This window comes from Tauraco erythrolophus, chromosome 3 (genome assembly GCF_009769465.1).
Source record: "Tauraco erythrolophus isolate bTauEry1 chromosome 3, bTauEry1.pri, whole genome shotgun sequence".
In the NCBI taxonomy this organism is placed as follows: domain Eukaryota; kingdom Metazoa; phylum Chordata; class Aves; order Musophagiformes; family Musophagidae; genus Tauraco; species Tauraco erythrolophus.
The window spans coordinates 103,875,256-103,887,687 of NC_141467.1; positions in this window are offsets into that span (position 1 = coordinate 103,875,256).

A 12,432-nucleotide genomic window follows, 5' to 3' on the forward strand; every position below is an offset into this window, starting at 1 on the left:
ATATTTTCTCCTCTTCATCCCACCACAGGAGCAGAGGAGGAGTGAGCGAGCGGCTGCGTGGTGCCTAGTTGCTGCCTGGGGCTAGATTGCGACATAGATCCAAGTCCAGACGGATGTCCAGACTCATGCACTCTGCACCATCATTGACTGCAGTATTAATAATGAGAGCCAGGGAGCTTTGCAGAAAGTGGAGAGCTTAAATATTTTTCATTATCACAAAATAAGCCCATGCATTCATTCATATGGTTTGGATGAACTAAGCAGGGCCAAGCAGACTGCAGACTAGTTCATCTCATGCTCCACTTCATAAAAACAGTTCAGGTGATGTTCCCAAAGTGTAGAAATCAATCTTCTGCCCTATTATATTGTTGGAGTGGCCCATTTTGTGTTCAGGTTTTGTTTTTTTTGCCTTGATGAGTTAACACTATCCAGACTATTCCAGGGTATGATATGACTGAAGGAAATTTTACATCATCATCCCTTTTCTCAGGGAAAAGGGATTTAACATAAGGCCATTCTCAGTCACTGGTCCTTAGAGCTGGAGAACAGAGCTGGAAATTTTTAACAGACCAGCCCCGATGTAGCCACTGAGCCTGAGCAACTGCAGGGTGGACACCCAGATACATGGGGGAAAAATAGAAATACTATAGTAAGGCTTAAACCTGCTCTCAAGACCATTCCTCATCTTACGGTGGAGCCAAGAAAATACAAACCTAAGAAGGGTGACCTGACCCACAGGAAAAAAAGCAAGACAGTTTGTTCCTCACTGGGCAAATTCTTCAGAGGTTTGGACAGATGTAACACAACACAAGAGGTGACTTTTGACATAACGTGATACAACAGGTCAGCTAGAAAATGGTTGCCAGGATTGGAATGGGAGAACATCACATCTGAAACAGTGCACGAGGCCACCAACGCCACAGATGCGATGGTGAGAAAACTTCATGACTGCACATTGAAGGATTGAAATATTTACCTTGGGCCAATTTATAGGGCAAATGGCATTCTGCATTTCACCTGTTAATGCAGCAGAAGGCTTGGGTGAGAAAAGAGATGCTCAAGGCATTTTATGCTAAGGTGTCATCAACCATCTTCCATGGCAATTGTGCACAATGCCAGAAAGTGATGCTGGCTGGAGTTCTGAATCTAGGGATTCCGGGCTTCTTGGGACAGGCAGTCTGTGACAGGATTAGGGCACTTCAATAAACCCTAACAAGCCACTAGGACACTTGTTCTGTCCCTCTTGCAGTCACACCTTCTCCTAAACTGGGATTGCTGCTGTGTGGCTCATCCCCTTCCCACTACTCCTCCTCTTCCTGCAGCTGTACCCCTAGGGAGGGCATTGCTCATTCCCAAGCTCATTATGTTCAGGTATAGTCCAATAGGCTTAATAATTAACGACCCTCTGAGGAACCACGACTGCAGTCAGGCTGAGGATCCAAGTCAGTGCAGGAGTATCAGGGCTTGAAGTGAAAGGACTTGTAATTAATGTCCTCTAAAATATGCAAATGAAATTTCCTTGCCCTTAGACCAAAGGCAACTGAATTAGTAAAACAAAAGAGAAGAACAGGAGACATTGTTTAAATTAGAGAGTGGGGATGATGCTTTTATTTCACAGTAATTTAGATTACAAATCCACTTTCCCCTGGACCAGTAAGCATTTCTGTCTGCTCAGTTGCCTAATTTGTGTTTGTCTCAAAGGAGAAAGCTGGGTTTTTAAATTTTGTTTTCTTTTGCTCTACAACTCCGGAAGCCTGGAACAGGAGCAGCTCTGGGAAGGAACAGGCAGGTTCAGAAAGCAAAGCAAGACAACACAGCAGCAATCACTGAGGTGATCTCTGAAAGCAATCAGGAGCTCCTGACATTCTTTCAATTAGGTGGTTTGGGAAAATCTTTGAGTATAGGTAAAAAAAATTGTCTTTTGCAACTTGAATAAATTCTTTTTGCTCTTAGATCCTTACAGGAGGATGAAGACCGGGCTAAGTAATTCTCTAAGCAGGAAAACAAAGAGGGTGGATGTATATAAAAGTCACTTGGAGAGAGGGTATTTAGAGATAATCACAGAAATAAAAGAAGACAGGTGAAAGAAAGAGCAGGATGTGATGTCCACACAGTGGGGTCCTCGAAGAGTGAAACTGAATGTCTCTCACGCCGTTGCATTACCTTATCACTGCTTTCATCCTTCATGTCTTCAAAAGTCTGCAAAGCTGCTGGTTTTACTCTGCTAAGAATAAGCCTCAACTGGCAGCATCAGGGTTAGTCTCTCTCCCTCCGCTCCACTGCAAAACACTGCAGGACCACAGACCTGCAAACCCGAAGCAGCTTTCCAGTGCTTAAAGGGGTCTACAAAAAGGCTGGAGATGGGCTTTTTATAAGGGCATGTAGTGACAGGAAAAAGGTGATGACTTTAAACTGAAAGAGGGGAGATTTCAATTAGATCTAAGGAAGAAATTATTTACAATGATGGTGGTGAAACATTGGAGCATGTTGCCCAGAGAAGCTGTGGCTGCCCCATCCCTGGAAGTGTTCAAGGCCAGGTTGGATGGGGCTTTGGGCAACCTGGTGTAGTGGAAGGTGTCCCTGCCCATGGCAAGGGGGTTGAAACTGGATGATCTTTGAGGTGCCTTCCAACCCAAACCATTCTATGATTCTATGATTCTATGTCCCTGTTCAGAGAGCTGTTTTTCTTCCAACCAGGAGGCAGGACAGACTGCTGAAGAGAGCTGAGTCTGAATATCGTTGGCTGTATCAAGCTAATCTGATGTATGATCTTTCTCAAATCATTTACTCCCTCCACAATATTGCTTTCTTTCCCTGTCTCCACCTGCAGTCATTACTGAGGTCATAACTCCTTCAAGAGAACAAAACCTGTTTTTCCTTTTTTCTTTTTCTTTTTTTTCTTTTTTCTTTTTTCTTTTTTCTTTCTTTTTTCTTTTTTCTTTTTTCTTTTTTCTTTTTTCTTTTTTCTTTTTTCTTTTTTTCTTTTTTATTTTTTCTTTTTTTTTTAAAAACTTTTTTCTTTTTCCTTTTTTCTTTTTATTTTCTTTTCTGTTTTTTCTTTTCTCTTTTTTTTTGTTCCTTGTTTCTTCTTCCTTTTTCCTTTTTTTTTTTTTCCCTGAGTATCTGTATGGCAATGCTTGTTTAATTCCATGCCTGTCTTTCTCCGGGCTCAGTGTATTTGGTGTGCTTTGAAGGATTTCTTTCCGCACAAGTCACTGTGCCTGGCTTGCCCACTAGGTGTCATGAAATCATGAGCTCTCAGAGCAGTGGGCGAAGGGGACTTTTAGCTGTTTTGTAGCGAATTGCTGGAGTTCCTCCCCAGCCATCTGCTATCGGTAGGTAGCCCACTCAGTTGGGAACTGTGAGCAAAAGCATCAGCTGCTGCCAGCATCGGCCTATTTTCAGCTCCCAGGAATCACGATTGTTGGCAGTGCTGCCAGGAACAGAAGCACTTGGCATTTTCTGTGTGTCAGTGGGTAAAGGAGCAAAGCCCGAGAGAGATGAATTTGGCTTCTGCTGACCCACCATCAGATGTGGACAGCTCTACATCTCTTCCAAGTCTTTGTATCTGCTGCAGGAAGAAATTTGTTCCCCTTATTTATAAACTGCTTGAAGAAGCAAGTGTACTGGAAGAAAAAAGAAAGTTGTACTTGGGATTGGTGAAGAAACTTTCCTGGAAAGGCACACTTGACTCAGAGACAAAAATGGTAGGTTTGCAGGCTAGAACATGACTCATACTCAGATGAAGAGATGCAGGCTCTGTACAGTTTCGTACACAAAGGCCCTCAGAGTCTAAGCGTTCCTTAATAGGATTTGGATGCCTTCCTTATTCTTCAGAACTGCCCTTTCATTTTTCTTTAGTTCTTCATGTGATTAGCTATCATTTATCCACTTGCCTCTCTTCTTTTTTAAATAACTACCCTCTCTTTTGACTGGCCTTCATTCAGGGCAGTTCAAGTGTGTGTAGAGTACCTTGCATTAGTTTCTTGACTTAAGATAAATGATCATAGTGTAGCTGGTTGCTTGTTTCCAAATGTTAGTTTTATTTCTTTCCTTGCAAAGGAAAGGAGAGGGAGAGGATTTCAGCTCTTTGGTTTTCATCTGAGGATGAAAGCTTTCATGATGAGGATTCTAAGATGGAGTTAATCAAGTTGCCTTCCACAGAGGTAAGCTTTGTTAAGTGAAAGCCAACCTTGTGAACATTTGGACATCACTGTACTGACATCAGGGACAGACTGCCCAAGGGATAACCCGGCACCACAGCACAACACTTTCACCCCCCACTCCATCATGCGGCATTGATGCATAACAGTGCATCAGTAACCTTGCTCCCTTGGACAAGGTCACTTGTTCGGGAAGATCTTCTTACAGAGATGATGCCATGCAAATTAGAGAGCAAGTACATCTTCCCAGAGACTCATGTTAACTGTTCAGAAAATGTATGATTTCTAAGTCAAAAGCTTGTCAGACCCAAATAAGACTTCCACATTTCCTCTTCCATCATTGGAAGCAAATCTCTCAGGATGCTTTGCAAAGGTTTTTCCTTCCAAGCTCTCTCTGTTGAGGTTCTGGCCTAGTTTGTGAGTTAGCTCAGGACAGAGACAAGTCCCAGTAGTTGCTAGGGATGCGATCCCTGTTTTGAGAGTGAAAAGGAGAGTGAGACTTTGTCCATATGGACTAAGTTTCTGTTAAGACACTTTGCTTCAAGAACAGAGAACAGATGCTAGCTCATTTTATTTGGTCTTACAGACCTTGGCTTGCAGTTGTAGAGATTCAGCAACAGAGGAAGAGAAGCCTAGAGAGGAGAAGAGACAAGGGTGGAGAGTGGTTGCTGACAGAAGCAAGCCTCTAAATCCCTTGCTGCATGCTTGTGAGGTCATTTTGCAACTCCACTGCTTGACAACTGAGCAAAACTCATGCAAGGCAAAAGTCCCACCTTCACGAGGAACCACCAGTGGCCCCTGTTCCCCCATCTAGCACCAGCCTGGGAGATCTCTGCAGATAGATCCTGCCATCCCTTCAGAGCAACAAAACCACTGGGAGGCAAGAGCTGGTTGGCAGGAACCCCGTGGCTGTGATGATTTTGGGGGAGCATCTGCAGATAGCATGATGAGCCATTTCCCCAAAAAGCAGCAGCAGCAGGCTGTGCATCTCCCATCTGCCTGATCCTTCCTGAGCAGATTTCCTCTGGTTTCATCTACGTCGAAGCCAGGAGAGGGCAGCAATGCCCATTAGACAGCCAAGAACAGTCCCGGTGCTGTCCCCTGCTCCTTCTCTGGGTGTCTGGCAGTGGCATCCGAGCACCCTGGTCACGTCGGGATGAGCAGTAGTGTAGACAGGTGCCTCTGGCACTTCCAGCTCAGGTGTAGTCGTGTGATAAGAACCTCTTTATTGCAAAGGGAAACGTCTCCACAACTTGTTTTGCACAGAGCTGTGACTTAAAGACCCTGTCCGACGTCACAGGCTGTGGCCAACTGACCCTCTCCCCTGACTTCTCGTACAGACACGACTCTGGAGACCTGTAAACAAGTGTCTTTGACTTAATTACACCTCTTGGTGAGCATTTAAAGCCCTCCGTGTCTTACAGAAATAAATAAGTAAATCCCCTGCTCCCCCCCAGCCCCAAACAATGAATGAAAAAATAAGGGAGCTTTCTGAACGAAAATTTTTCTCTTAATAAGCATTGACTAATTAGAGTCACATAACTCTGCCAAGCAGTGGGAGCATGAGTTGAATGTGGACATGTCAGAAGGAAGAGGCATCTTACAGAGAGACCAGGACAGGTGGGAAGAGAGGGCAAGCAGGAATCGTGTTAAGTTTAACAAAGACAGGTGCGAGGTCCTGGACCTGGGACAACATAACCAAAGAGCTCCTGCGTGGCCAGGAGCAGCCTTGCTGAAAGGGACTGCTAGTCCTGGTGGACAACATACTGAACAGGAGTGAGCAGTGCACTGCTGCTGCAAGAAAAACAAATTGGATCCTGGGCTGCATCTGCAGGGGTATTGCTAACAGAGACGGAGATGTGATCATCCCACTCTATTGAGCACTTGTCAGGCTGTGCCTGGTGTACTGTGTCCAATTCTGTTCCCCACAATTCAAAAAATACATGGAGAGTCTAGAGAGTGTCCAAAGGAAGACCATGAAGATGATCAAAGGGCTGGAGAACCAGCCCTGTGAGGAAAGACTGAAGGAGTTAGGTCTATCCTCTCTGGAGAAGGCTCAAGGGGACCTCATCATAATATTCCAGAACTTAAAGTGGAACTACAAAGATGACAGAGGCTCTCTCTTCACAAGGAGTCGCACCGAGAAGACAAAGGGTAACAGGTACAAGTTGTACTAGAGTAAGTTTCATCTTGATATAAGAAAGATTTTTTTTTACAGTGAGAACAATTAATCACTGGAACAACCTCCCCAGGGAAGTGGTGGAGTTCCCATTGCTGAAGGTTTTCAAAATGCAATTGGGCAGGGTGTTAGACAGTCTCATCTAGGCTCGCTTACCCACAAAATGTTGGACCAGATGATCTTGTGAGGTCCCTTCCAACCTGGATTGTTCTACGATCTGTGATTCTATGAATACAGCTGAACACATCCCTAAGAGCCATAGCAAGGATGATCTACTTACAAATGCTCCCTGAGCCTGTCATCTCCAAACTGGCTTCCTTGGATCATTGGCTTTCCACTTGCATCCATGCTGCTCTGTTGAAGATACTTCTGAGATAGAAATAGAGTATTCTTGATGAGCGAGATAAGTTTGCAGATCAGCAGTGCTGTGTCATTTGGTGCAACTTTTACTGTTCCTACAAATGTACGATTCAATATACCCTACACCAAAGATGGCAGTCTTCTGCCTGGACCTTCCCAAGCTGATAAAGGACAATAGTCAGGGACTCTGAGGCTTCCAAAGTCCCAGTCATTGAAAGAGAACTCCAGGCAATTGCTGCCTCCCTGGTCGGCCCCAGCCAGCATGGATCTCACATGGGAGATGAGGGCCATGGCCTCTTTCATAGAATCATAGAATCATAGAATCATAGAATCATAGAATGGTTTGGGTTGGAAGGGACCTTAAAGATCATCTAGTTCCAACCGCCCCTGCCATGGACAGGGAAACCCTCCACTACACCAGGTTGCCCAAAGCCTCATCCAACCTGGCCTTGAACACCTCCAGGGATGGGGCAGACACAACTTCTCTGGGCAATCTGTTCCAGTACCTCACCACCCTCAATGTAAAAAATTTCTTTCTTATATCTAACCTAAATCTGCCCTTCTTTCAGTTTAAATCCATTGCCCCTTGTCCTATTACTACACACTCTTGTAAAAAGCCCCTCTCCAGCTTTCCTGTAGGCCTCCTTTAGGTACTGGAAAGCTGCTATAAGATCATCCCGGAGCCTTCTCTTCTCCAGGTTGAACTGCCCCAACTCTCTCAGCCTGTCTTCATAGCAGAGGTGCTCCAGCCCTCTGACCATCTTCGTGGCCCTCCTCTGGACTCGTTCCAGTAGCTCCATGTCCTTCTTGTGTTGGGGACTCCAGAGCTTTCTGCTTTAAGATCCTGCTTACTGGACATGGGATGACTATTTAACATATATTCTATTTTTGGTACTGATTGGTGTGGTATGTGAGATCCTGGAGATGTGTCTCTATATGAGTGCCCTTTTGTGAAGGAGGTATCCTCCAAGGTGCCTGATTTTGAACTGTATCTCTGCCCTTTCTCTGGTGGTGGCTGCCCCTATCCTCCGAAGTCTTCTTCTGACTTCCTGACTCATCTGCCAGGATAGGAATCAGAGATTTCCCTGCCCCCTCTCCTTTCTCCAGCCAGGATGAGCCAAGTGGCATTTGCTTTCATGATCGAGCAAGAGAGATCCATAAGCGTAAAACCTGAGCTGTGGAGCTGAGCCAATCCAAAGGCGAGTAAGGTGAGAGGGAAATGGCAAATGCCTCATTGATTTCAAAACTGCTACACGATCCCGCCTGAGAGCATGTGAAGCTGTTAAAAAAAAAAGAAAAAAAAGCTTTTAAAAGGACACAGCGGTTGATGGGAAGTTGGCAGGTTGTTTTGTTGCAGGCTGTTTATTCTCGTACAAAACAATTCAAATGTAGACTGCTTACCCAATGGAAATTCCTTGGCATTGTATCTGCTACTCTGAGCCTCACGCAGCTCATTCCTCACCAGCTGGAGCTCTGCAAAACACCTTTCTTAGTCACCGGTGTCCACCCACATCCAGATGCCACCAATCCTCAAAGAGCTCAAGGAGCAGGGGCTGACGAGCACACCTTTCAGTTCAATATCTAGGGCCCCTGACTTGTCCTCCTGCTCTTTTTCTCCATACCCATCTTAAGCTAATAAAAATCAGGAAGAACATTGATTTAGTGGTAGGTTGGTACTCAGTTTCATGGCGTTTGATTCCCTTGTCTGGCGCTGCTGTCTGCCATGAGAATAGGGCACGTCATAAAGGCCATGTCCCTGTGATGGACAGTGACGAGACAGTTCTTTGCATCCATCAAAAGCGCGACGCTGCGTGCTTGCAGTGCCGAGCTTGAGTGAATCTCCTCTGTCTCCCCACATGGCCCATTAGCCAGGGCTCAGGACCATATAAACCACAGCCACGTAATGGCTTTTCATCAGCCAGGAATGTGGCAGAAACAGCTGATAATTATAGACAGCCTGAACTCATTTCCTTAGCAGTTTGGAAGGATGAGGGAAATCCTTTAGCAGCATAAAATTATTAAAGATGCTGAAATGTTTCTCTGTAATGGTATACTTATAATAGTGTAACTATAAATCCTCTATACTGGGATGTGCATGTATATATAATTTATATGTGTATATTACACCAATCTGATGAGGGATGAGAGAGGCCCCAGGCCATATGAGGTCACCAGGTCTACCTCCAAACCTCCAGTCATATCCCTAGAGCTCCTTAGAACATCAAGTAATCTTTTTTTTTTTACCTTTCATCTCCTCTTTTTTGGGCTCTGCTTTTGGGCTGAGATCCTCAGGGTGGATATACTTACCATCAGCCCTCTTACCCTTTGCCTGGGGTTTCCCTTCTCCAAATATTACCTCAGTCAACCTCTCCTTGCACCAGACTGTGAAGACCTCATCAGTACTCAGGACCATGCAACAGCTTGTTACCTCTGGATCTCCTCAATATATCATGCTATAAAGGGGAGAAGTTATTTTGCATGGCTTTTTCGTTCTCAGATATATTTTTTGCCCACTCTGGTTACTCTCAAAGATTTACGTTTACCTCAATTTCACTTTCTCTGGGAATAAAAACCTCCTCTCATTTCATTTGAAAATGAATTTCCTCAGCACCCTTTCTGGTCCTCGCGAAGCCTCACTGTTCTCCTGCTGCCTCTCGCAAAGCCAACAGATGATCTTCCTCAGAGCAATCTCCGGGGGGTTGCTCCCTTCCTGCACTGAGCTGTAGATGAGAGGAAAGCCATGTTGCTTCACACAGGCATCAGCTCCTGCATATGTCAATGTCAATTCATCCAAAGACTGTGGACGAATTCCAGCACTTTATGAAGGGAAAGGAAAAAAAAAGAAACAAAAGGAAAAGAAAAGACAGAAGGTGGCAGAGTGTCGTGGTTTTAGGCTGATCCAGCAACTAAACTCACATAGTCTCTCCTTCTCCAGTAAAGTAGAGAGGAGAGGGAAAAAAAAACAACAAAGGGACTGAGGGTTGAGACAAGAACAGAGGGAGCACCCCACCAACCATGGTCCTGGGCAAAACAGGACAGGGCTTTCTCAAAGCAAAACAGTTTATTAATGATACTTAGAAGGACAAAGGGAAACAAAAACCGATTACTCGAGAGGACCAGAAAGAAACAAAACCAGATCTTAAAACCAAACCTTCCCCCCACCCCTTTCCTTTTCCTCCCGGCTCTACCCTCCTCCTCCCAGCAGCACAGGGGGCAGGGACTGGGGAGTGCAGGTCAGTTCATTCCGTGCTGTTACTGCTGCTTCTTTCTTAAAGGAGAAGGAGTCCTTACACCCTTTTCCCCTGCTCCAGTGGATCCCTACCCACGAGGAAAATCCACAAACTTCTCCAGTGTGAGTCCAGCCCACTGGAAACAATCCTTCCGCCACAGATTTGCTCCGGTGTGGGCTTTACCACAGTCTCGGGTACTTAGGGAGCTGTAGCCACTCGCTCCGGCGTGGGTCGTCACGCAGACTCCAGATGCCTCTCTGCCCTTGTCGTGCACCCCAAACACGACCATCCTCAGGCTCAGGCCATCTTTCTCCCCATGGGCTGCAAGTGGGTCTCTACTCCACCAAGGCCGTCCTGGTTGCAGGGGGGCCGCCTGCCATCTCACCACCAGCCGCAGGGGGAAAACTCGGCTCCGGCACACCTCCTCCCGCTCCATCCTCACTGACCTGCTGTCAATGCAGCTGTTTCTCTCAGATCTCAGTCCTCTCCAGGTGAACTCAGCCCAGTGGGCACCCCGGGAGTGGGGTGCCCCCTGAGTTCCCCAGTGGCTCCGCCACCGCCATTGTCCGTGGGGTGGCGCCGGCCCGACGCAGGCAGCTGCCCGGCCGGGAGGCCAGGGAGCGGGGGCAGTGCCCTCCTCCCTTCTCTGCTCGATCTTGGGCAAAGCACCTTTTCCGGTTCCTTTGTCCTGACTTAAATAGGGCGATTCGCAGAGGCGCTGATGGCTCAACCCCGAGGGGGATGGCAGTCTGATCTGGTGGCCAGAACTAAGCCTAACCCGGTTCCAAAACCGGGGAGGTCACAGGGACCAAAACCCCTCTCCTGCCACCAGAACCAACCCCCCCTCCACATCAAACCACGACACAGAGGTAACGAGAAATGCCAGAAATTATTGTCTGTCTTCTTTTTTTTTCTGACTCTAATGGTTCTTTTTTTTTTTTTTCTCCTTCATTCTGTTAGTTTGCAGTATTACCCTGGTTAAACTCGTGCTATCTAATGATGATTAGATGATCTTTCCTAGATGATCTTTGAGATCCCTTCCAACCCCTAACCATTCTAATTGTTAATCTATTGTATCACTTACTGATGGGCAAGCAAGCAGAGAAGTGGCAATCTTATGCCTGTCTTGCAAAGATCTCACCACTGGCTTCATCACTGGGTTCATACAACCAACACGTAACTGTTCAGGTCTGAAGAGAAGAGCCCTGGCTGCCCAAGGAAGTGCTCCACACATCTGAAGGACACTCTTGATGGAAGACAACTTGCTAGTCTGATATTGCTCCCAGTGACATGCAGGGGAATGAAGCCCTCGGAGAGAAGTCTCCTTCAAACCTAAACAAGACCACAAGGCAAAAATGCAGCAGCTGCACACAATTAAACTCCAAAAATCTTTTTAAATTATTTTTTTTTCTACTGCCTCTGTGACTTTATAACTTTCATGTTGCAAATTCACAGAATTATAGAATAGTTTGAGTTGGAAGGGCCCTTGACGATCTAGTTTCCAACCCCACTATTGATAGCCTTTTATACAGCACTGTAGTATTACTGTGCTGCTGGTAGTGGAAATGTTGTCCTCATATCTCAGAGCAGTAACTATCAGTGGCAACTCCATAATTTCATTTTGGCGTTCAATCGGATGAAATGACCTGAGACAACTTATCAGCTCTGGTCTCCAAAAAGGTCCTCCAGCATTCCACATCACCCTGCTTCCTACCACTGCTCTGACAGACTCGTTTCCACTAGAAATGATGCTCTCTAGTTCCCTTTGTGATCTGATTTAGCTCACCGAACTGCCAGAAAAAAAAGGGGTTATTAAAACAACTGCATGTTTTTTCTGTTAAGTGAATGAGTTCATTTCACTTTGTCTAGGTACAATCAGAGCAATGTTACCATGATTGGAAACATTACACACGTTTACCTGACTAAGCTGAGATCTGACAGGTGGCCACTTGTACACTCAGTCTGTGGAAAGTACATGTAGGTAATTTGAACATACTGAAGGTTTTCTTTCCCATCTAAAGGACAACCAGTGTTAACCTGGCCAGCTGCTGTTGTCTCAGGTGAAAAGTGGTAACCAGCTGAGAAGCGACCACTTCGACATGGTTCTTAGAGTCGTAAGCTCCTTTTTGGCCATGGCTTATCACCATTGCAATCAAGTCCCAGGTCCTGGATTTCTTTCACCATTCGTTTTAAAAACCAATAGGCAAGTTCTTGAGACCCTTGCGCCTCCCAGACAGAGTCCAGCTACAGAAAAGGAGCAGAGGAAATACAGTTTGTCTGAAAATCAAGGGAAACTGGACCAAATGAATCATCTCATCGTTACTTTCTAATAAATACAATGCAAGCAGCACTTTGGGCAGTCTCAGACGTACAAACTCCCACTAGCTAGCATTACCAAAGCACCTCTTCTCCTGAGGGTAAGGAAAAAAGAGTGAGCCCAGAACCGACATGAGTACAGTGTTAAATTGCAAGCTTTGAGTAAAAAAAAAAAAAAAGTCTT